We start from the raw sequence: 26,534 nt of genomic DNA on the forward strand, positions 1-26,534 counted from the left end.
TAACTCGCTGACCCATGACAAAAAGTATACACGGATAAGGTTACCTTCCTCTCTGTCTGTCTGCCTGCTAGTCTGTCTGTCTTTACAAAAGATAATTATCTTTATTTCAAATTGACGTGTTTTTTATGGAATTGCAAGATACAGTTGTTTCAATGAATATTTCCCCTTTCAGGAGATATTATGCATGCATAGTTGTTTTAAAAAATGAAAGCAAAAAGCCTACCTCACTCAGTGTTCCCAGGTTGCCACCCATTCAGGTACTGTCCGGGCCTGACCCTGCTTAACTTCTGAGATCAGACGGGATTGGTTGCATTCAGAGTAGTATGGCGGTAGGCATTTTCTGCTTGTACCCAGCATGAATTAGGCTTGCTCATGCCTTCATTCACAGCATTGAAAGTAGTGGAAGAGCTAAAATGGGGATAACATTTTAACCCAAATGAATAAATAAAAAATGCCAGTACAGGCCCAGAATAACTCTGTGACCCATGACAAAAAGTATACACGGGTAAGGTTACCTGCCTCTCTGTCTGTCTGCCTGCCAGTCTGTCTGTCTTTACAAAAGATAAATATCTTTATTTTATATTGACGTGTTTTTTAAGGAATTGCAAGATACAATTGTTTCAAAGAATATCGCCACTTTCAGGAGATATTACGCATGCATAGTTGTTTTAAAAAAAATCAAAGAAAAAGCCTACTGCACTCTCGGCTAGATTTAGAGTTTTGTTGGTAACGACCCGAAAAGCTAACGCCGGCTTTTTTCTGGCCGCACCATAAAAATAACTCTGGTATTGAGAGTCCACATAAAGGCTGCGTTAGGCTCCAAAAAAGGAGCGTAGAGCATATTTAACGCAGCTTCAACTCTCGATACCAGAGTTGCTTACGGACGCGGCCAGCCTCAAAAACGTGCTCGTGCACGATTCCCCCATAGAAAACAATGGGGCTGTTTGAGCTGAAAAAAAACCTAACACCTGCAAAAAAGCCGCGTTCAGCTCCTAACGCAGCCCCATTGTTTGCTATGCGGAAACACTTCCTACGTCTGCACCTAACACCCTAACATGTACCCCGAGTCTAAACACCCCTAGCCTTACACTTATTAACCCCTATTCTGCAGCCCCCGCTATCGCTGACCGCTGCATATTATTATTAACCCCTAATCTGCCGCTCCGTAAACCGCCGCTACTTACATTATCCCTATGTACCCCAAATCTGCTGCCCTAACATCGCCGACCCCTATATTATATTTATTAACCCCTAATATGCCCCCCACAACGTTGCCTCCACCTGCCTACACTTATTAACCCCTAATCTGCTGAGCGGACCTGAGCGCTACTATAATAAAGTTATTAACCCCTAATCCGCCTCACTAACCCTATAATAAATAGTATTAACCCCTAATCTGCCCTCCCTAACATCGCCGACACCTAACTTCAATTATTAACCCCTAATCTGCCGACTGGAGCTCACCGCTATTCTAATAAATGTATTAACCCCTAAAGCTAAGTCTAACCCTAACACTAACACCCCCCTAAGTTAAATATAATTTACATCTAACGAAATTAATTATCTCTTATTAAATAAATTATTCCTATTTAAAGCTAAATACTTACCTGTAAAATAAATCCTAATATAGCTACACTATAAATTATAATTATATTATAGCTATTTTAGGATTAATATTTATTTTACAGGTAACTTTGTAATTATTTTAACCAGGTACAATAGCTATTAAATAGTAAAGAACTATTTAATAGTTACCTAGTTAAAATAATAACAAAATTACCTGTAAAATAAATCCTAACCTAAGTTACAATTAAACCTAACACTACACTATCATTAAATTAATTAAATAAAATATCTACAATTACCTACAATTAAACCTAACACTACACTATCAATAAATAAATTAAATACAATACCTACAAATAACTAAAATGAAATAAACTAACTAAAGTACAAAAAATAAAAAAGAACTAAGTTACAAAAAATAAAAAAATATTTACAAACATAAGGAAAATCTTACAACAATTTTAAACTAATTACACCTACTCTAAGCCCCCTAATAAAATAACAAAGACCCCCAAAATAAAAAATGCCCTACCCTATTCTAAATTACTAAAGTTCAAAGCTCTTTTACCTTACCAGCCCTGAACAGGGCCCTTTGCGGGGCATGCCCCAAGAAGTTAAGCTCTTTTGCCTGTAAAAAAAAACATACAATACCCCCCCAACATTACAACCCACCACCCACATACCCCTAATCTAACCCAAAACCCCCTTAAATAAACCTAACACTAAGCCCCTGAAGATCATCCTACCTTGTCTTCACCTCACCGGGTATCACACTGATCCGTCCTGGCTCCGATATCTTCATCCAACCCAAGCGGGGGCTAGACATCCACTGAAGAAGTCCAGAAGAGGCTCCAAAGTCTTCATCCTATCCGGGAAGAAGAGTAGATCCGGACCGGCAACCATCATCTTCCAAGCGGCATCTTCTATCTTCATCCGATGAGGACCGGCTCCATCCTGAAGACCTCCACCGCGGACCCATCTTCTTCCGACGACGACTTCCCGACGAATGACGGTTCCTTTAAGGGACGTCATCCAAGATGGCGTCCCTCGAATTCCGATTGGTTGATAGGATTCTATTAGCCAATCGGAATAAAGGTAGGAATATTCTGATTGGCTGATGGAATCAGCCAATCAGAATCAAGTTCAATCAGATTGGCTGATCCAATCAGCCAATCAGATTGAGCTCGCATTCTATTGGCTGTTCCAATCAGCCAATAGAATGCAAGCTCAATCTGATTGGCTGATTGGATCAGCCAATCGGATTGAACTTGATTCTGATTGGCTGATTCCATCAGCCAATCAGAATATTCCTACCTTAATTCCGATTGGCTGATAGAATCCTATCAGCCAATCGGAATTCGAGGGACGCCATCTTGGATGACGTCCCTTAAAGGAACCGTCATTCTTCAGTTGGACGTCGCCGGATGAAGATGGGTCCGCGGTGGAGGTCTTCAGGATGGAGCCGGTCCTCATCGGATGAAGATAGAAGATGCCGCTTGGAAGATGATGGTTGCCGGTCCGTATCTACTCTTCTTCCCGGATAGGATGAAGACTTTGGAGCCTCTTCTGGACCTCTTCAGCCGCTGGAAGATGGATCGCCAGCCCCCGCTTGGGTTGGATGAAGATTTTGGAGCCAGGACGGATCGGTGAACCTGGTATGGTGAAGACAAGGTGGGATGATCTTCAGGGGCTTAGTGTTAGGTTTATTTAAGGGGGGTTTGGGTTAGATTAGGGGTATGTGGGTGGTGGGTTGTAATGTTGGGGGGGGGGTATTGTATGTTTTTTTTACAGGCAAAGGGCCCTGTTCAGGGCTGGTAAGGTAAAAGAGCGTTGAACTTTAGTAATTTAGAATAGGGTAGGGCTTTTTTTTATTTTGGGGGGCTTTGTTATTTTATTAGGGGGCTTAGAGTAGGTGTAATTAGTTTAAAATTGTTGTAATATTTTTCTTATGTTTGTAAATATTTTTTTATTTTTTGTAACTTAGTTCTTTTTTATTTTTTGTACTTTAGTTAGTTTATTTCATTGTAGTTATTTGTAGGTATTGTATTTAATTTATTTATTGATAGTGTAGTGTTAGGTTTAATTGTAGGTAATTGTAAGTATTCTATTTAATTAATTTATTGATAGTGTAGTGTTAGGTTTAATTGTAACTTAGGTTAGGATTTATTTTACAGGTAAATTTGTAATTATTTTAACTATTTTAGCTATTAAATAGTTCTTAACTATTTAATAGCTATTGTACCTGGTTAAAATAAATACAAAGTTACCTGTAAAATAAATATTAATCCTAAAATAGCTATAATATAATTATAATTTATGTTGTAGCTATATTAGGATTTATTTTACAGGTAAGTATTTAGCTTTAAATAGGAATAATTTATTTAATAAGAGTTAATTAATTTCGTTAGATTAAAATTATATTTAATTTAGGGGGGTGTTAGTTTTAGGGTTAGACTTAGCTTTAGGGGTTAATACATTTATTAGAATAGCGGCGAGATTCGGTCGGCAGATTAGGGGTTAATAATTGAAGTTAGGTGTCGGCGATGTTAGGGAGGGCAGGTTAGGGGTTAATAAATATAATATAGGGATCGGCGATGTTAGGGCAGCAGATTAGGGGTACATAGGGATAATGTAGCTGGCGGCGGCGTGCGGACGGCAGATTAGGGGTTAATAAGTGTAGGTAGCTGGCGGCGACGTTGTGGGGGGCAGATTAGGGGTTAATAAATATAATATAGGGGTCGGCGGTGTTAGGGGCAGCAGATTAGGGGTACATAAGGATAACGTAGGTGGCGGTCGGCAGATTAGGGGTTAAAAAAATTTAATCGAGTTGCGGCGATGTGGGGGGTACATAGGTATTTTATGGGTGTTAGTGTACTTTAGAGTACAGTAGTTAAGAGCTTTATGAACCGGCGTTAGCCCATAAAGCTCTTAACTACTGACTTTTTTCCTGCGGCTGGAGTTTTGTCGTTAGATTTCTAACGCTCACTTCAAACACGACTCTAAATACCGGAGTTAGAAAAATCCCATTGAAAAGATAGGATACGCAATTTACGAAAGGGGATCTGCGGTATGGAAAAGTCGCGGCTGAAAAGTGAGCGTTAGACCCTTTTTTGAGTGACTCCAAATACCGGAGGAAGCCTAAAACCAGCGTTAGGAGCCTCTAACGCTGGTTTTCACGGCTAACGCCAAACTCTAAATTTAGGCCTCTGTGTGCACAGGAAGTCACCCATCCAGGTACTGTCCGGCCTGACCCTGCTTAACTTCTAAGATCAGACGGGATTGGGTGCATTCAGTGTAGTATGGCGGTAGGCATTTTCTGTTTGTACCAAGCGTAAATTAAGCTTGCTCATGCCTTCATTCACAGCATTGTAAGCAGTGGAAGAGCTAAAATGGGGATAAAATTTTAACCCAAATGAATAAATAAAAAATGCCAGTACAGGCCCAGAATAACTCGCTGTCCCATGACAAAAAGGCCTCTCTGTCTGCCTGCCTGCCAGTCTGTTTGTCTTTACAAAAGATAATTATCTTTATTTCAAATGGACGTGTTTTTTAAGGAATTGCAAGATACAATTGTTTCAATGAATATCGCCACTTTCAGGAGATATTACTCATGCATAGTTGTTTTAACAAATCAAAGAAAAGAGCCTACCGGACTCAGTGTTCCCACGCAGTCACACATCCAGGTAATGTCCGGGCCTGACCCTGGTTAATTTCCGAGATCAGACAGGATTGGGTGCATTCAGAGTAGTATGGCGGTAGGCATTTTCTATTTGTACCCAGCGTGAATTAAGCTTGCTCATGCCTTCATTCACAGCATTGTAAGCAGTGGAGGAGCTAAAATGGGGAAAAAAGTTTGACCGCAAATGAATAAATAAAAAATGCCAGTACAGGCCCAGAATAACTCGCGGTCCCATGACAAAAATTATGCACTGATAAGGTTACGTGCCTCTCTGTCTGTCTGCCTGCCTGCCAGTCTGTCTGTCTTTACAAAAGATAATTATCTTTATTTCAAATTGACGTGTTTTTTAAGGAATTGCAAGATACAGTTGTTTCAAAGAATATCGCCACTTTCAGGAGATATTACGCATGCATAGTTGTTTTAAAAAATCTAAAGAAAAATCGAAGAAAAAAGCCTACCACACTCAGTGTTCCAGTTTTAAACAACTGTATTTCTATTGTTCAATTTGCTTCATTCTATTGATATCATTTGTTGAAAAGCATATCTAAATATGCTCAGTGGCTACTGATTGATAACTGTATATAAATGTATCTAAAGAATGAAGTAAATTAAATAATGGTAGTAAATTGGAATGTTGTTTAAAATTGTATTCTCTATCAGAATTGTGAAAGAAAACATTTTGGATTTCATGTCCCTTTAAGTCTAGCATAGAGTAGTAGTATAATGAGGAATTGCAACATAGGGTTATTTATATATTATATGTATTACCCCCTAATCTGACCCCTCTATACTGCCGCCACCTATATTAACTATATTAACCCCTAATCTGAGCCCCCTACACCGCCGCCACCTATATTAACCCCTAATCTGAGCCCCCTACACTGCCGCCACCTATATTAACTATATTACCCCCTAAACCTAAGTCTAACCCTTAAACCCCCTAACTTATTATTATTATTATTATTATTTCAATAAATCTAAATAATATTAATATTATTAACTAAATTATTCCTATTTAAAACTAAATACTTACCTTTAAAATAAAACCCTATCGGCTAGATTTAGAGTTTGGCGGCCAAAGGGGTGCGTTAGCTACGCGTGCTTTTTTTCCCCCGCACCTTTTAAATACCGCTGGTATTTAGAGTTCACAGAATGGCTGGGTTTTCAGTGCGTTAGGCTCCAAAAAGGGAGCGTAGAGCATAATTTAACGCCACTGCAACTCTCGATACCAGCGGTGCTTACGGGCGCGGCCAGCTTCAAAGACGTGCTCGTGCACGATTCCCCCATAGAAAACAATGGGGCTGTTTGAGCTGAAAAAAAAACTAACACCTGCAAAAAAGCCGCGTTAAGCTCCTAACGCAGCCCCATTGTTTTCTATGGGGAAACACTTCCTACGTCTGCACCTAACACTCTAACATGTACCCCGAGTCTAAACACCCCTAACCTTACACTTATTAACCCCTAATCTGCCGCCCTCGCTATCGCTGACCCCTGCATATTATTTTTAACCCCTAATCTGCCGCTCCGTACACCCCCGCCACCTACATTATCCCTATGTACCCCTAATCTGCTGCCCTAACATCACCGACCCCTATATTATATTTATTAACCCCTAATCTGCTGCCCCCAACGTCGCCTCCACCTAACTACACTTATTAACCCCTAATCTGCCGACCGGACCTGAGCGCTACTATAATAAATGTATTAACCCCTAATCCGCCTCACTCCCGCCTCAATAACCCTATAATAAATAGTATTAACCCCTAATCTGCCCTCCCTAACATTGCTGACACCTAACTTCAAGTATTAACCCCTAATCTGCCGACAGGAGCTCACCGCTACTATAATAAATGTATTAACCCCTAAAGCTAAGTCTAACTTTAACCCTAACACCCCCCTAAATTAAATATAATTTAAATCTAACGAAATAAATTAACTCTTATTAAATAAATTATTCCTATTTAAAGCTAAATACTTACCTGTAAAATAAATCCTAATATAGCTACAATATAAATTATAATTATATTGTAGCTATTTTAGGATTAATATTTATTTTACAGGCAACTTTGTATTTATTTTAACCAGGTACAATAGCTATTAAATAGTTAATAACTATTTAATAGTTACCTAGTTAAAATAATTACAAAATTACCTGTAAAATAAATCCTAACCTAAGTTACAATTAAACCTAACACAACACTATCAATAAATTAATTAAATACAATATCTACAAATAAATACAATGATATAAACTAACTAAAGTACAAAAAATTAAAAAAGAACTAAGTTACAAAAAATAAAAAAATATTTACAAACATTAGAAAAATATTACAGCAATTTTAAACTAATTACACCTACTCTAAGCCCCCTAATAAAATAACAAAGCCCCCCAAAATAAAAAAATGCCCTACCCTATTCTAAATTAAAAAAGTTCAAAGCTCTTTTACCTTACCAGCCCTGAACAGGGCCCTTTGCGGGGTATGCCCCAAAGAATTCAGCTCTTTTGCCTGTAAAAAAAACACATACAATACCCCCCCCCAACATTACAACCCACCACCCAAATACCCCTAATCTAACCCAAACCCCCCTTAAATAAACCTAACACTAAGCCCCTGAAGATCTTCCTACCTTATCTTCACCATGCAGGTTCACTGATCCGTCCTCAGAAGTCTTGATCCAAGCCTCGGAAGTGTTGATCCTAGCCCAAGCGGGGGGCTGAAGAGTGACGTCCATCCTCGGGCTGAAGTCTGGATCCAAGCGGCGGCTGAAGAAATCCATCATCGGGCTGAAGTCGGAAGTCCATCATCGGGATGAAGTCTTCTATCAAGCAGCATCTTCAATCTTCTTTCTTCCGGAGCGGAGCGGAGCCATCTTCTTCCCAGCCGACGCGGATCCATCCTCTTCTAACGACGCCTACTAGCTGAATGACGGTTCCTTTAAATGACGTCATCCAAGATGGCGTCCGTCGAATTCCGATTGGCTGATAGGATTCTATCAGCCAATCGGAATTAAGGTAGGAAAATCCTGATTGGCTGATGGAATCAGCCAATCAGATTCAAATTCAATCCGATTGGCTGATCCAATCAGCCAATCAGATTGAGCTCGCATTCTATTGGCTGATCGGAACAGCCAATAGAATGCGAGCTCAATCTGATTGGCTGATTGGATCAGCCAATCGGATTGAACTTGATTCTGATTGGCTGATTCCATCAGCCAATCAGAATATTCCTACCTTAATTCCGATTGGCTGATAGAATCCTATCAGCCAATCGGAATTCGAGGGACGCCATCTTGGATGACGTCCCTTAAAGGAACCGTCATTCTTCAGTTGGACGTCGCCGGATGAAGATGGGTCCGCGGTGGAGGTCTTCAGGATGGAGCCGGTCCTCATCGGATGAAGATAGAAGATGCCGCTTGGAAGATGATCTTTGCCGGTCCAGATCTACTCTTCTTCCCGGATAGGATGAAGACTTTGGAGCCTCTTCTGGACCTCTTCAGCCGCCGGAAGATGGATCGCCAGCCCCCGCTTGGCTTGGATGAAGATTTTGGATCGGTGAACCTGGTATGGTGAAGACAAGGTAGGATGATCTTCAGGGGCTTAGTGTTAGGTTTATTTAAGGGGGGTTTGGGTTAGATTAGGGGTATGTGGGTGGTGGGTTGTAATGTTGGGGGGGGGTATTGTATGTTTTTTTTACAGGCAAAAGAGCTGAACTTCTTGGGGCATGCCCCGCAAAGGGCCCTGTTCAGGGCTGGTAAGGTAAAAGAGCTTTGAACTTTAGTAATTTAGAATAGGGTAGGGCATTTTTTATTTTGGGGGGCTTTGTTATTTTATTAGGGGGCTTAGAGTAGGTGTAATTAGTTTAAAATTGTTGTAAGATTTTCCTTATGTTTGTAAATATTTTTTTATTTTTTGTAACTTAGTTCTTTTTTATTTTTTGTACTTTAGTTAGTTTATTTCATTGTAGTTATTTGTAGATATTGTATTTAATTAATGTATTGATAGTGTAGTGTTAGGTTTAATTGTAGGTAATTGAAGATATTTTATTTAATTAATTTAATGATAGTGTAGTGTTAGGTTTAATTGTAACTTAGGTTAGGATTTATTTTACAGGTAATTTTGTTATTATTTTAACTATGTAACTATTAAATAGTTATTAACTATTTAATAGCTATTGTACCTGGTTAAAATAATTACAAAGTTGCCTGTAAAATAAATATTAATCCTAAAATAGCTATAATATAATTATAATTTATAGTGTAGCTATATTAGGATTTATTTTACAGGTAAGTATTTAGCTTTAAATAGGAATAATTTATTTAATAAGAGATTATTAATTTCGTTAGATGTAAATTATATTTAATTTAGGGGGGTGTTAGTGTTAGGGTTAGACTTAGCTTTAGGGGTTAATACATTTATTAGAATAGCAGTGAGCTCCAGTCGGCAGATTAGGGGTTAATAATTGAAGTTAGGTGTCGGCGATGTTAGGGAGGGCAGATTAGGGGTTAATACTATTTATTATAGGGTTAGTGAGGCGGATTAGGGGTTAATAACTTTATTATAGTAGCGCTCAGGTCCGGTCGGCAGATTAGGGGTTAATAAGTGTAGGCAGGTGGAGGCGACGTTGTGGGGGGCAGATTAGGGGTTAATAAATATAATATAGGGGTCGGCGATGTTAGGGCAGCAGATTAGGGGTACATAGGGATAATGTAAGTAGCGGCGGTTTACGGAGCGGCAGATTAGGGGTTAATAATAATATGCAGGGGTCAGCGATAGCGGGGGCGGCAGATTAGGGGTTAATAAGTGTAAGGTTAGGGGTGTTTAGACTCGGGGTACATGTTAGAGTGTTAGGTGCAGACGTAGGAAGTGTTTCCGCATAGCAAACAATGGGGCTGCGTTAGGAGCTGAATGCGGCTTTTTTGCAGGTGTAAGGTTTTTTTTCAGCTCAAACAGCCCCATTGTTTCCTATGGGGGAATCGTGCACGAGCACGTTTTTGAGGCTGGCCGCGTCCGTAAGCAACTCTGGTATCAAGAGTTGAAGCTGCGTTAAATATGCTCTACGCTCCTTTTTTGGAGCCTAACGCAAACTTTATGTGGACTCTCAATACCAGAGTTATTTTTATGGTGCGGCCAGAAAAAAGCCGGCGTTAGCTACGCGGGTCCTTACCGACAAAACTCTAAATCTAGCCGTTAGTAAGACAGCGCTTGTTTGTATTCTGCTGCGCATCTCTGGGAACTAATTTGGATGCGTGTCTTAGCCTGCAGAGTCCTGTTTTTTTAACGCTCCTGTCTAGACAGTGAGGGTCGCTTCTCCAGACAGGTAGGCACCTCAGCAAAGTACTGCTGAGGTGTAGAGGTGTTCTGCAGGGCTATTCCAAATTTATAGTACATACGCTAATAAAAGTAAAGAAGTGAAAGTTTTAACATTTAAAGAGACAGTATCTGGGTTTTCTTTATTTGGAAATTTTGTGACCTATTGTAAAGTTAAGATGGACCAAGAGTCTTTGCAAGCTGTCACTTGTTCTTTATGTTTTGATGCCAATGTGGAACCACCAATCCCTTTTTGTTCCTCGTGTAATTTAGAGGACTTAAAGCAGGGGACAGTTAATTAATGTTGACACAGTCAAAATAATAAGTGACACAGTGTGCTTGCACAATGCTTATGTGCTATTATGACTGGCAGCTAAATTAAAATTGATTAATTCCTGGCTTGACTTCCAAGCAATTGGTTTGTGAGTGACTCGTCTCAGTCTGATAGAAATACCGCCCGGCCGGCTGATCAGGGGGGTGTGTGTTAATTTTCTCTGTCACTCGCAGATGATCAGACCAGTGCCACTGTTGGCCCGCCCCCAAATTTCCCGCTCAGCGCTTCCATCCTGACTCATCACTTCCGTCTTCTTCCCCAGAGAGTCAGTCCCAGCAGCTGCGCATCATATAATTGCAGCTGCATACAGCCCACGTGACGCGTGAAGATTGCAGTGACTCGTGAGAGTCAGGGAGTGCTGAGAAGCAGCAAGATTACTTAGGCTGCTGCTAGGCTGGGGGTGGAGGTCGGTGTTTGTCTACTGTCACTGGTGAGTGAGTACAGTAATGTTATGTAAAAGCAATTAGCAAAGCAAACATGATGACATGATCATCACAGATCACCATAATTCACCAGGCAGGCAGTAGTCGATATAATAATCCAGTGGATTACATTATAGCATTTACATAATGGTTGGATGGTTCATCAGGCTCTATAATTACTTAGCAATGGCTGAAAATCTGAATCAATTTCAATTACTGCCTATTTGTTTTTCTGCACTGGGCAGGCTGCAGCAATGCCATGGGCTTTATTTCTTGCAATCTTGGCCGTTTGCTGCTGACCCTAGAGACCTGAAGTGTCTTCTTGATTACTACCAATAACCCTGGTTTTAAAAAAATAAATGTCTGTTAAGCAATCTAGGTGAAAGTAATCCTTAAGTATAATGATATACATCTCTTTTTGATGATGAGAGGATTTTATATCAGCAGCTAAACAAGCACAAGGTTTAAAACTAACACAGCCAAGGTAATTATCTGATTGAATGATGGTGTTCAGAATCACTGTATATAATGAGAGAGACTTCTCCAATAAATATATGTGTAGTAAGGAAAAAGAGCCTCTGCATTGTGGTTTTATTATTTATTTTGCAGCTTTTACTGTAACTCAATTCCCCCAGAGGAGGCTGCAGTGGTGGTTCTGAACCCTGACAATTCAATATTCCACACATTGATTGCTACATCACTAGTACAATGGGTTTGGGGTGGGTGGGACTTACAACAGATATGCGCCACTTACCTTATACAGTGATGGATGATGATCATGTTGTGTTGGTTTAGATTCGCTATATAAAGTTTAAAAAAAAATATGGGCCCCTACTTATCAAGCCATCGACTTTCTTGCATTCAACGGCACCACCTAAGTTCGCCTAACATAGCTACCGCGGACCTGAATACGATCGCCAAAATTATCAAGAAAGCTGTCAAGAAGCTGCGCACCAAGTACGGTGCGATGAGCAGCGGACTGTTGTTAACTAATAGTCATCGATCTCGCTGCTCTTCGGCTTATTCGCAGCTTTCTTGGTATACTGTCACTAAGCACCCACACTAAACTAAACTATTTACCCCCTATACCGCTACTCCCGGAGCCCACCGCAACTAAATAAAATGTTTAACCCCTAAACCGCTGCTCACGGACCCCGCCGCCACTTACATTATATGTATTAACCCCTAAACCGCCGCTCCTGGACCCCGCCGCAAATAAATAAAATGTTTAACCCCTAAACCGCCGCTCACGGACACCGCCCCCACCTACATTATATGTATTAACCCCTAAACCACCACCCGGACCCCGCCGCAACTAAATAAAATGTTTAACCCCTAAATCGCCACTACCGGACCCCACCGCCACCTACATTAAATGTATTAACCCCTAATCTCCCGCCCCAAAGTTTGCCACCACTATATTAAATTTATTAACCCCTAAACCTAAGTCTAACCCTAACTCTAACACCCCCCTAACTTAAATATAATTTAAATAAATCTAAATAAATATTCCTATTGTTAAATAAATTATTCCTATTTAAAACTAAATACTTACCTATAAAATAAACCCCAAGATAGATACAATATAACTAATAGTTACATTGTATCTAGCTTAGGGTTTATTTTTATTTTACTGGCAACTTTGTATTTATTTATTTTTTTTAATTTTTTTTTTTATATTTTTATTGAAGTTCAATTAAAGGCTTACATGCAAGTCATGTCATCAAAAAGAAAACATAGATGAACTGGTAATAAACATACAAGCAATAAGAAAATAGATTAAACAGTATATAATGACCTATCATGGGGGTATAGATATAATGCTTGCCTTTCGTAACTGTATACCTCCTATTTGATAAATGAGGCCACTCATGGACCTCCTAGTAATAAGGAGAAAGCAAAGCTACAGGAGGAACTTGCTGATTGGAAGAGACCACTCTTGGATCTCATATGTTGAACTTCTATTTAGTTTTTGTTTCTTAACAGCCATTTAGCGAACTGGTGTGTTATAATATGATTCTCCCCACCTTCTTAAAGGGTCAGTCCCGGGCTCAATTAAACTTATTAGATATTGTAGGGGAGAACTTATAAAAAGGGGCTGAAATAGGTGTAAAAAGCAAAAAAGGTGGAAAAGTTGATAAAGGTGATAGAAGCGCCAACAGCTGCCTAGTAACTATAGGAGAACAATGTTATTGCCTTTACGGATTCCCTCTATGTGGTATCCTAGTAGTATTAGTATAAATCAACATAATTTGACGCCTATGTCCATGTACTATCGTCTCCCTGAATTAACATTAGGGCACTACTGGTAGTTTATAGCTTGCAGAGCTAGTACTTCAGTCATTTAAATTAAAATTAGTGGGACTCCCATGTGTTAGAGGAAGAGTCAGCAAATAAGAGTTAGAAGACTTACACTATATGTCACTGAATTACTATATGTGTAGGCACTGGTAATTGTTTGGCGTGCTAATCTGGTAGACATTAGGGCCATATGAGACTTATGAGCATTTGCCTATGATAGCAGCAAGTATGTAGGATCAGTGGGAGGGAGTATACCAGGCCATCCCGGCCGCAGACAGCCCAGTCACTCCAATCGCCTCTGCCTTCACTTTAAAGAAGGAAGTTAAATATTAATTTTGGCCTCAAATAGCTCCTTGCCATCAAAAAAAGAGAAAATAAATGTATTAGAGGATTGAGCAGAGATGAGTAGTTAGTGCTCTAGGGGTGCTCTTAATAACAAGCAGACTGGTAAACATATAATTTGGCCAACGTGCCTAAGAGATCCTATGCGTGTGAAATAGTTAACAATCGTCATACGCCATATATATGAATATATAAACAACATGTATGAAAGATAAATAAAAAACATACAAAGAAATGAAACCTCACAAGAAACTCTTATACTTGAGAGTAACATAGTGAATAACTGTTCCAGGGGTGCCTGTAAGAGAGAGCATACTAGTAAAAATACCATGCTACCATGCACTCAAAGGGGGTGTTTTTTTAGTTATAAAAACCACAGCACATGTCCTATTAATAAATACTCTATGTAGAATAGGGATTTACAAAAACAAACTAGCACTGTAACATGCTGCTTCTCCCAACCAACAATCCAGCTACAAAGATATGGTAATTATGACCTATGCGTCAAAGTTTATGCAGACATTAAAGTTAATAGACTGACTTCTTATATTGGGACTAGCAAATAGTAAAATGTAACAGACCCCAGCTCTTATGTTTAAAAGTTGAACAGTAGGGAAATCACAAACACGTTTAGAACACTGAGTATGCACTTAACTATAATAAGGTATTACCACTTGCAGTTACAAAGAATGATCAGCCCTGGAGCTTCATTAAGCAAGTCTATGGTGGTTATACTGTTAGGGCAATAAGTCACAGAGATAAAGTCAACAAGCGTAACCGCTCCACCTCCATCACTCTCTCCTCTCACCCAACACCGATTCTGTGAATCAAAGAAAACCTGAGAGTACTGATCTTCTTGCGTGCAAACAGGCCACCTATGATCCCCGCCAGCCTCTCGTATTGCAGTTTGTGCGCATCAGAGAATGAGAAGGGATAACTGTAGGATCCGGCTTCGCTTTTAATGTAGGGCTTGTGCGGAACATGAGGTGCGTGTCCCATGCTGCATCCAGAGGTATAGTGGCGCGAAGTGTTGCATATAGGGTCATCTAGTTCCATGGGTATATGCAGGCTAGGCTCCTCATGGGCACTAGTTAGAAGCTGTAGTTGCTGTAGCTGGGTTCCATATGACACGCTGGAAGCAAGGGTCGGAAACTCACACTCTGGCATGGGAGCGGCTGCAGCTGTGTCTGCTCGCCCAGCCGACTCGAATGGCAGAGATGGAAAAGACCCGCTCTCCCCCTCTGAGCCATCATCTGCTACTGAATCCACATCTTGCGCAGCGGGAGAGGGGATAAGCTCACTGTTCACTGGGTACGGTTGTAGGATTGTACTCAGGCGCTCCTCCATTTTGTGAAAGTGCTCTGCTAGCAACATTTTAATGCCGTTTAGCAAGAACATGCCCTCCATGGTATATCTTAAAAGAACTTATGTAGGCAGCTGTCACCTTGATCTATATTGTAATTGCACTTACTGTGCAAACTAACGACAAGAGCCAAACAGCGTCCTGCCGGGGGGTAGTTCACGTGGCTGGTGTTAAAGGCCACATCTGTAAAAGTAGCTCCGGGCTCTGAAGCTAACAGCGATCTTGTTGAGAGTAGGCTCAATAGGTAGCTTTTCGTTTGTAGATTGTTCTCATGTCAATTTCTGCTTAAGGTGCTTCCTATATATAACGGTAATGTGAGGATTATAGTAGAAAGCTGGAGCAGCTAGCAGAGGTGCGACCGATCATGGCCGCTGCCCGGAAGTTCCCCCCACTTTGTATTTATTTTAACTAGGTAGAATAGTTATTAAATAGTTATTAACTATTTAATAACTACCTAGCTAAAATAAATACAAAAGTACCTGTAAAATAAATCCTAACCTAAGTTACAATTACACCTAACATTACACTATAATTAAATAAATTACCTAAATTAAAATAAATTAATTACAATTAAAATTAACTAAAGTACAAACCCCCCCCCACTAAATTACAGAAAATAATAAAACAATTACAAGTTTTTTAAACTAATTACACCTAATCTAATCCCCCTAATAAAATAAAAAAGCCCCCCAAAATAAAAAAAAAATCCCTACCCTACACTAAATTACAAATAGCCCTTAAAAGGACCTTTTGCGGGGCATTGCCCCAAAGTAATCTGCTCTATTACCTGTAAAAAAAAATACAATACCCCCCCAACATTAAAACCCACCACCCACACACCCAACCCTACTCTAAATCACACCCAATCCCCCCTTAATAAAACCTAACACTAACCCCTTGAAGATAACCCTACCGTGAGACGTCTTCTCCCAGCCAGGCACAAGTGGTCCTCCAGAGGGGCAGAAGTCTTCATCCTATCCGGGCAGAAGAGGACCTCCCGACAGGCAGAAGCCTTCATCCAGGTGGCATCTTCTATCTTCATCCATCCGGAGCGGAGCGGGTCCATCTTGAAGACATCCGATGCGGAGCATCCATCCAGACCGATGACTACCCGACGAATGAATATTCCTTTAAATGACGTCATCCAATATGGCGTCCCTTGAATTCCGATTGGCTGATAGAATTCTATCAGCCAATCGGAATTAAGATAGGAAAAATCCTATTGGCTGATTGGATCAGCCAACAGGATTGAAGTTCAATCCTATTGGCTGATCCAATCAGCCAATAGGATTGAGCTCGCATTCTATTGTCTGATTGGAACAACCAATAGAAAGCAAGCTCAATCCTATTGGCTGATTGCATCAGCCAATAGGATTTTTCCTACCTTAATTCCGATTGGCTGATAGAATTCTATCAGCCAATCGGAATTCAAGGGACGTCATCTTGGATGATGTCATTTAAAGGAATATTCATTCGTCGGGTAGTCGTCGGTCTGGATGGATGCTCCGCGTTGGAGCCGCTCCTCACCGGATGGATGAAGATAGAAGATCCCGCCTGGATGAAGACTTCTGCCCGTCTGGAGAACCTCTTCTGCCCGGAATGGATGAAGACTTCGGACCGTCTGGAGCACCACTTCTGCCCGGTTGGGTGAAGACGTCTCAAGGTAGGGTGATCTTCAAGGGGTAGTGTTAGGTTTTATTAAGGGGGATTGGATGGTTTTAGAGTAGGGTTGGGTGTGTGGGTGGTGGGTTGTAATGTTGGGAGGTATAGTATTTTTTTTTTACAGGTAAAAGAGCAAGGCCCTTTTAAAGACTATTTGTAATTTAGTATAAGGTACAGCTTTTTATTATTTTGGGGTGCTTTTTTATTTTATTAGGGGGATTAGATTAGGTGTAATTAGTTTAAAATTCTTGTAATTATTTTATTATTTTCTGTAATTTAGGGTTGTTTTTTTTTTGTACTTTAGTTAATTTTATTTAATTGTAATTCATTTATTTTAATTTAGGGAATTAATTTAATGATAGTGTAGTGTTAGGTGTAATTGTAACTTAGGTTAGGATTTATTTTACAGGTACTTTTGTCTTTATTTTAACTAGGTAGTTATCAAATAGTTAATAACTATTTAATAACTATTCTACCTAGTTAAAATAAATACAAACTTGCCTGTAAAATAAAAATAAACCCTAAGCTAGATACAATGTAACTATTAGTTATATTGTAGCTAGCTTAGGGTTTATTTTATAGGTAAGTATTTAGTTTTAAATAGGAATAATTTATTTAATGATAGGAATATTTATTTAGATTAATTTAAATTATCTTTAAGTTAGGGGGTGTTAGGGTTAGACTTAGGTTTAGGGGTTAATACATTTAATATAGTGGCGGTGACGTTGGGGGCGGGAGATTAGGGGTTAATAAATTCAATGTAGATGGCAGCGGTGTAAGGGGGTCAGATTAGGGGTTAATAAATTTAATGTAGGTGACGGTGGGGTCCGGGAGCGGCGGTTTAGGGGTTAAATATTTTATTTAGTTGCGGTGGGCTCCGTGAACGGCGGTTTAGGGGTTAAACACATTATTTCGTTGCGGAGGTGTAGGGGGCAGATTAGGGGTGTTTAAACTCGGGGTTCATGTTAGTGTGTTAGGTGTATCTGTAGTGACGTAACCATAGATCTGTGTTGGACTGAGTCCGATGGCTCGTATGTTACGTCACTATATTCTACTTTTGCCGGTCTGTAGGGTTTGATAACTACAGCAAATCAGGCTCGCCACAAATACGCTGTGGAATTCCAGAGTATTTGCGGTTGACAGCTTGATAAATAGAGGCCATGGTGTCAACTAAAAAAAAATTACTTTCAGTCAGGGAAAGCTCAGCTGCCTGTGTAACTTGTTGAGTTAAAGGGACATGAAACCCAAAAATTTTCATTCATGATTCAGATAGAGAATACCATTTTAAACAACTTTCCAATTTACTTCTATCATTAAAATTTGTTTCCTTCTCTTGTTATCCTTTGCTAAAAGGTTTATCTATGCAAGCTCAGAAGCAGCAGAGAACCTAGGTTCTAGCTGTTGATTGGTGGCTGCATATTTATATTGATTGTGATTGGCAGGACAATGCTCCATCACACGCGTCCAAGTACTCCGCAGCTTGGCTGGCAAGAAAGGGTATAAAAGAAGAAAATCTAATGATATGGCCTCCTTGTTCACCTGATCTGAACCCCATTGAGAACCTGTGGTCCATCATCAAATGTGAGATTTACAAGGAGGGAAAACAGTACACCTCTCTGAACAGTGTCTGGGAGGCTGTGGTTGCTGCTGCACGCAATGTTGATGGTGAACAGATCAAAACACTGACAGAATCCATGGATGGCAGGCTTTTGAGTGTCCTTGCAAAGAAAGGTGGCTATATTGGTCACTGATTTGTTTTTGTTTTGTTTTTGAATGTCAGAAATGTATATTTGTGAATGTTGAGATGTTATATTGGTTTCACTGGTAAAAATAAATAATTGAAATGGGTATATATTTGTTTTTTGTTAAGTTGCCTAATAATTATGCACAGTTATAGTCACCTGCACACACAGATATCCCCCTAAAATAGCTAAAACTAAAAACAAACTAAAAACTACTTCCAAAAATATTAAGGTTTAAACCATCTATTCCGTCCTTCTTACTGTCTAATACCTTATCTAGTAAATAAGACACAACACCACTTGTTTGGGAGAAAGAACCGGTCACGGTTCACGTTTATTAAATAAACGCTTTAACTTGTGCCCAAGCGTCATTCAAATTACCCTTAGGCACTTGATCAACCTATCAACGAAACTTGGCAACAAGTTCGTGATCCTAAACGTTGGCGGCATCTCACCCTAACCTAGCCCCTACTAGCAGATGGTCAAGGCCCCTTTCGATACCTGCAGCGTGACACCCGGCTGTCACGCCCCATGGCACTCAGAGAGAGCTGTGATGTTCAGAGGTCTTCGGTCCCATTGCGAGGGAGAGGACCCCCAGGCCGGCGCCTGGCAGGCATAATCCCTCCCTTTTCCAGGACCGTCACTCTTCTCTCCTTGTGCCCGCTCCCCAGGGCATTGACCACCCGCCACAAGAGCCAGGCGAACTCTTGCCGCCAAACAAAACCAACAGGAACCCAGTAATTAACTATAATTTAACTAACATAACAATAACAATATAACGATTTAACAGATTGCAACACCAACCATTTCAGCACTTATATTAACGAATAATTCCCAACAATGCTCCCCTGATGTCCCTTAGGAACATATCCAACCCTACGTCCGTAAGGTGTACTCCATCTGGCCTAAATAGGTCCCTTTTGTCGGCCGTTATCATTTCGTGCCTAACCACGAAACCCCCAATGCCCGTGACCGCTCTTCCCATCTCCCTGTTCACCTTCTTGCGCACATTATATGCAGCCCTCTGTGTGACAATGTGCCGCCAGTGCAGTCGAGCAACTATATTTGACCACCCCAAAGTCACACCCTGCAACCAAGTGTGCATCCATTGCACATCCGCTGTCATTCTCTTGATCAAATCCAGCGCGGGCAATGCCCCCAAGTCATTTCCCCCGAGGTGCAGCACTAAAATGTTAGGCTGCCCCCACCTTTTGTGCGCCTACTGTAAGAGTGCCGGCAAATCGGCCCACGACAATCTCCTGCGCCCTAACCACCGAAAGCTTGCCTTGGACGTTGGGAATCCAAGTTGCTGTCCCTCCGGCGATCGCAACGCCCTGAGATGAGCCCAGTGGATGTATGAATGGCCTACTATCCATACACGAACTGGAGGCGCTTTCACATTCTCAACACCTGATGAAACAGAGTACACCACCATGAACAAAACTGCCCCTGCACAGCCTGGGTCCCCCAAGAAAAACCCCCTCCTTGGAATATTGACCCTTAACATGCCTGCGCTCTAGCAGTGCCCTTTTGCCGGTCTAATATACGTTTTGTACTGGGAGGATTTCCATCTACCCAAGCGCTTAATCTCCGCCACAGCAACTCCAGTTTGAGCTGCGTTGGTCGCTGCGCCTATTCTAAAAGAATGCGGGGCGATCCTGCTCGGATCCAGCCCTGCATGTTTAGCCGTCTTTGCCAGTACCTGGCGGAATTGAAAGACCGACAGGGCCAAACCGTCCTCATGTATCAGAAGCAGTTGCCCTACCTCCGGCCTCACCTTAAGGTATTGCTCCACACAAAACACCGGGCAGCAATCCTCAAACTCCTGTCGTTCTAGGGGTAACCATGCCCCCACCCCCTCCTGGTCTGTCTTGGACCTGGGTACAAACAGCAGGAGCCCCCCGTCCATCAAACGGACGTGCTCTAACTGTATTCCACCGCGGCCCTTATCTTTGGACGACGCCACAAGCTCCCCCACCCTGAGCGCTCTTACAAACGCCAATGCAAATGCCGTTCTAAAAAGAAGCTGCTCGTAATCTGAGGTGCAAACCTTTGCCACGCCCTTTGCCAATGCCCTCAGCCGCTCCTGGGTAATGGGTTCCCTCCGATGTTTTTGACGGGGGGCCAACCTGCCCCACCCTTTCAACACCTTCCTTACTAGGCATGTTCCAGAGTGGTCCTCAAAGCCAAGCGCCTTGTTAAAGAAAGCCAACGCCGATAGCCTACCGCTCGCGCCAGCCTTACTGACCCCTTCTGTCCGCAATAAAGCCAACCAATCTAACACCAGTACTCTAGAAGCCCTTTGTACCTGCACACCTCTGCATTGACAGAACGCCTCCCAGCAGTCCCAGTGACTCTTATAAGCTGACCATGTCCTTGGCGCCAAGGATGCCTTAACCAAGGCCAGTATGCTCATCCAACCTTCACCAGCTGCCAAAGAAAAGAAGGGCATGTTAACCCCTCCTCTGCCACCATGGGTGCCGCTGCTCTAAACTGCTCCCATTTAAATCGAGAGAGTGCATCCGCAATAATGTTCTGCACTCCCGGGACGTGTTTGGCGGTAAAATGTATATTGCACTGCAAGCATCGTAACACCAGATGCCGCAGGCAGCACACAACCGCTGGCGATGACGCAGACAGCCTGTTAATGGCGTACACCACACTCAGGTTGTCCGTCCAGAACACCACCGCTTTATTAGCCAATCTATCCCGCCAAATTTCCACAGCCACCACTATCGGAAATAATTCCAAAAGCGTCAGGTTTTTGGTGTATCCCGCAGCTATCCAGCCCCTCGGCCATGGAGCAGCGCTCCATTCACCATCCAGGTATGCTCCATACCCGAAAACCCCCGCTGCATCCGTGTACAAGTTTATTGCCTAGTTAGGTACTTTCCTACCCCTCCATAGGCACACCCCGTTAAAATTCACCAAGAATTTTTCCCATATCTCCAGGTCCTCCCTGACGTCTGCCGAAATGCTTGACCATTTCGCCAGACCGGTAGGGCCTTTCAGAAGGCCCTCCAATCTGCGGTTAAATGCTCTTCCCATCGGGATCACCCTACCCGCAAAATTCAGGAGGCCCAGCAGTGACTGCACCTCTTTTATTGCCACCCTGCTTGCCCCTTTCAGCCTTCGGACCGCATCCAACATCCGGATAACCTTGTCCATGGGCAGCCTGCATTCCGACTGCACTGTGTCTATTTCTATCCCCAGAAATGTGAAACAGGTGCAAGGCCCCTGCGTTTTGTCGTCCGCGAGCGGCACTCCAAAGCGTGACATCATGTCCTGCATGACTTCCATAAGCCGTTCACACTCTGTGGAACCGGCCCTCCCAACCAACAAGAAATCGTCCAAGTAGTGTGCCACTGCTCCCCCACTGGACGCCTTGTACACTACCCAATGCAGGATCGAGCTAAAACACTCGAAGAGGGAACAGGACAATGAGCAGCCCATCGGCAAACACCTGTCCACATAATATTCCACTTCAAACTTCATGCCTATGAGTCTGAATGCCGAGGGGTGCAGCGGCAGTAGGCGGAAGGCCGACTCAATGTCTAGCTTCGCCAACAACGCCCCCGGCCCGCACGCCCTGACCACGTTCAGCGCACGATCAAATGATTGATAGTGCACAGAACTCAATACTGGGTCAATTGCGTCGTTAACTGACTCCCCTTTCGGGAAAGAAAGGTGATGTATTAACCTGAACTTCCCTTCCTCTTTCTTGGGCACCACTCCCAATGGGGAGATCACCAGATCTTCCATCGGGCAGGTGGAGAATGGCCCTGACACCCTGCCCAGCGCCACCTCCTTTGCCAACTTTTCCCGAACTACGTGTGGGAATTCGTAGGCCGTTTTCAAATTTCTGTGCACTGAAGAACCCACCACCCGTCCCATGACCGGTATCCGGAAACCCCATTCCAACCCCGACCTCAGCAGCTCAGCTGCCTCTATGTCGGGGTAGTTCGCCAGCCATATCAACATGGCCTTCAACCTAAGCGGGGTTGGTGCCCTTGACTGTAACTCCCGACTTAGGCGTGATTTTGGGCTGTCCCTGGTCCTTTAGTTTTCCGCAATCGGCTCCTGGGTGAGGCCCTGCACAGAACTTGCAGATGTGACGAAAGGAGCAACTGCTCCCCCTATCACACTGCCTATCCTGGAATTTCCAGCATTCCCTCCCCTTCCTGTCCAGCCGCGGACCTTGGCGCGGTGGTGCTTGATGTGACGCCACGGGGGAGGGGGAACCGCCCTCCACTCCCAGTTTGGACCACAAGTGCATATCCTGCGTCCCAAAATGCAGTAGGGGGTTCCCTACCATCTTTCTCCTGAAGGCCATGTCGTATTCACGCCATGCACCTTCCTTAAATCTCGTATGGATATCCTCTATGGTATCCTGGTACTTAAACAGGTTGTGCCCCTGCAACGGCCATCTGTCAACATAACACGCAGCCAGCAATGCACCAGACATCATGCACACTGACACAGGGTCATCCTCTAGTGAGTCAGGATCAGATAGCGGGGAGGATCTCGGATTAGTGGGGAAGGGTCAGCGCAGGATGTTTAGGTGGATAAAGAAGATGGCATCGGCGCAAGCTAAAGACAAGGCAGGCCATTCCTCGTACGTCTCCGGCCTATGCACTTTCTTTGGGCCTGAGCCGTCAGCCGCTCTTTCTTTGGCCCTAAACGCGTCTAGAGAGAGCTCAAATACATTAACGTACCTTCCCTCCTGTATCTTTTTAACGACCTTCGCTTTCAAATGGCCGTAAAGCGAGTGGACCAAACAGGGGTATGTATCCCCTTGTGCCGTGACTTTACGTGGCACTGGTCCCACTTGCATTATAGCGCCCCCTAAAGATTGCGACCCCTGCAGCTCAAGTGCCTGATCCCTAGCGCCTGCCTTGTCTTTAGCTTGCGCCGATGCCATCTTCTTTATCCACCTAAACATCCTGCGCTGACCCTTCCCCACTAATCCGAGATCCTCCCCGCTATCTGATCCTGACTCACTAGAGGATGACCCTGTGTCAGTGTGCATGATGTCTGGTGCATTGCACTCACCCTCGCCTTGTATCCCTGCTCCAGAATGGGTTGCTTGACTTGCAGCACTCTGGATTCCGCTGGGCCCTGCCACTGCCAGGGCGCTGCTTGGGCTTGATGCCATCTCTGCTGTGCTCGCCTGAACCTGTTGAGACAAAACAACTTGGGGGGTACTCTGGTCTGCGAAAGGGGCAACAGGTGAAACTCCCTCTCTCCCCTCCCCCTGCCTCCCCCCAACTGACATACCGAGCACATTAGCCACAGCATTCCTAATAATTGCCTCCTGCGCAGCCCCCTCCCGGGCGAAACCACTAAACCCAGGCTGGGGCCTCGCAGTATCCCTTGCACGTAGCGCTGCCTCAACAGCTCTCCTGATCATATCCTCATCCACCCCACTATGTGTCTGACCACCTCTAGGGATCTGCCCCCTGTCATACTGCATATCATTCGGCACATCACTCGGTCTCACAACTCCCCCAGCCCTAAACTGAGAAGTTCCCTCATATACATGCGTTATCCCCGCATGTCCCCAACCCCTATGTGGTTCATAACTCATTCCAGTCTCCAATCGACCATATGCCCCCATAGGCCCACAGGCCTCTGATACCGCATCTGCGCCTGCAAATCTCAGGTTCATACCCCCCCCTCATGCAAGCTTGTCCCGATGTGACCCCTCTACCAGCGCTCCGTAATGTGTCTCCACTCTCTCTCACAACAACCGCGGGCCTTTGCCCTTCATTGCCTCTATCTGTAGCCACCACCTGTGCACTCGTGCTAGGCCGCTCTGAAGGCCTTTCACCTGAACACACTGATCTGCCTGACACACCTGATGGGCCCGCATGAGGACCGCGATCTACTGCAATGAGCGCATGTGCACTATCAACAGGCATACCCACCTGGGGACCAACTGCGCCACTCGTTCTCCTCCCGGCACCCGGACCATCAGACATACTCCTGCCCGGTAAGTGGCCCCCACTGCTCCCTGCCTGCCCCCCTGGTGACCCGCTCGTGACCCGGAGTCCCCCCAAGTTACCTTCGGGGCTCCGGTCGCGCGAGCCGGTCCGTTCTCCTCCATGTCCTCCCTCAAAATGGCGGCCGCGATCTCCTTCATCCTCAGAACTCTCGGAGGAGGTGATCTCGCGGGAACCGCCACCCGAAGGGCCAGACTCCGCTGCGCACTCTGCAATGTGGCTGCACTCTGGGCCTGGTCCCATACCACCGCCGGCCCCCACGCCAGCCACGCCAAGGCCCTGATCCCCCTGAGGAGAGCCCCCAGTGAAAGACTGGGCCAAGGCCAAGACTGCCACCAAGGCCGCCGGCGGCAAGGCCGCAATCTGCCCTGCTAGGCTGGCCCCTGCATCCGCTGGGGCCACCGGATTTGACCCCCTCTCAGTTCCCACCATAGAACCCCTCAAAGTTGGGATAACCCTGCCGGGCTGCGGCCCAGGGCTGGATGCTACCTCCTTAACCCCACTAGTCTGGGCCTTCCCCTTAGGGCCTGTACCCCCTGCGGTTCCCCCAGCTTTCCCCTCTCCCTTATTAAAACTCCTAGCAGGTGAGGATTTTTGGGGAGTGGGGGGTACCACATCTTCTGACTCAGGCTCCTGTCTTTGCTTTGCAGGTCCTTTTTTCCTCGCAGCCATCTCCACCACCTCCCTGTAACGCATGTTCATTGAGAACATGGTTGTTGTTCAATAATAAAATTAATCCTCAAAAATACAACTTGCCTAATAATTCTGCACTCCCTGTGTATATATATATATATAATGTGTGTGTGTTTGTGTGAATGTTTTTTTTCATGATAAAGCATGGAATTTAACTTTCAATTATTCACATTATTTTAAAGTACTTTCTGATGTACTAGTTCCTAATGAGTATGTACAAGAGGTTACGCCATGTTTGTTTTAAATTACATGGGGACGGGAATAGGTGGGCGGGTGGACTATAGGAGGGATAGGGTTCACCTAGAGATATCTTTATTACTGATATTAGGAATTCTACAGTAACCCGCCTATAAGCAGGTTGTGGTTGATTAGTGCGACCTCGCTAAATGCGGAGAGCAATATGTCTTTAGACCGCTGCTTCATAACTGCTGTTTCTGACGAGTCTGAAGATTTGCCAGAAACACGGGCCCACAAGCTCCATACAGAGCTTAATAAATGGGCCTCTATATCTCATTTTCTCCAGCCTTAAATTGTGACCTCTTGTCACAAATAATTTTAATGAAATAAATGGGCCTTGAATATTCTATTATATAAAAGGCCAAGTGTGTTTGTCCGAAGCTGTCATGCGCAGTAGAGACAGCACGAGGACAAACACACCTGGCCTAACCTGACATGCTGTTGCAATGAAAGTTGGCGTGGCCGGACGGAAGTGTGGGCGTGGCCGGACGGGAACAAGGGTGTGGTCAGGGTGTGCGGTGGGGGCGTGGCCGGGCGCGGTCAGCGTGAGAGAAGGGAGAGAAATAGAAAGAGAGGGGGAGAGACAAAAAGAGATAGGAAAGAGAGGGGAAAGTGCAGAAAAGAGGGGGAGAGAGAGCAAAATAGAGGGGAAAGAGCAAAAGAGAGGGGAAAGAGCAAAATAGAGGGAAAAGAGAGAAAAAGAGAGGGGAGAGAGAGCAAAAGAGGGGGGAGAGAGAGCAATAAAGAGGGGGAGGGAGAGAAAAAGAAAGGGGGGAGAGAGAGCAATAGAGAGGGGGAGAGAGAGAGCAAAAGAGAGGGATGGAGATAGAGAGCAAAAGAGAGGGGGGAGAGAGGGGAGAGAGAGAGCAAAAGAGAGGGGGAA

The 26,534-nt window shown here is 43.7% G+C and overlaps 1 pseudogene; it reads right to left on the reverse strand.

The window, feature by feature from the left end:
* Nucleotides 1-216: 216 nt before the first annotated feature.
* Nucleotides 217-335, reverse strand: LOC128651089 (uncharacterized; annotated as a pseudogene).
* Between the last annotated feature and the right edge of the window lie 26,199 nt (nt 336-26,534).

This window comes from Bombina bombina, chromosome 2, assembly GCF_027579735.1.
Source record: "Bombina bombina isolate aBomBom1 chromosome 2, aBomBom1.pri, whole genome shotgun sequence".
Lineage (NCBI taxonomy): Eukaryota > Metazoa > Chordata > Amphibia > Anura > Bombinatoridae > Bombina > Bombina bombina.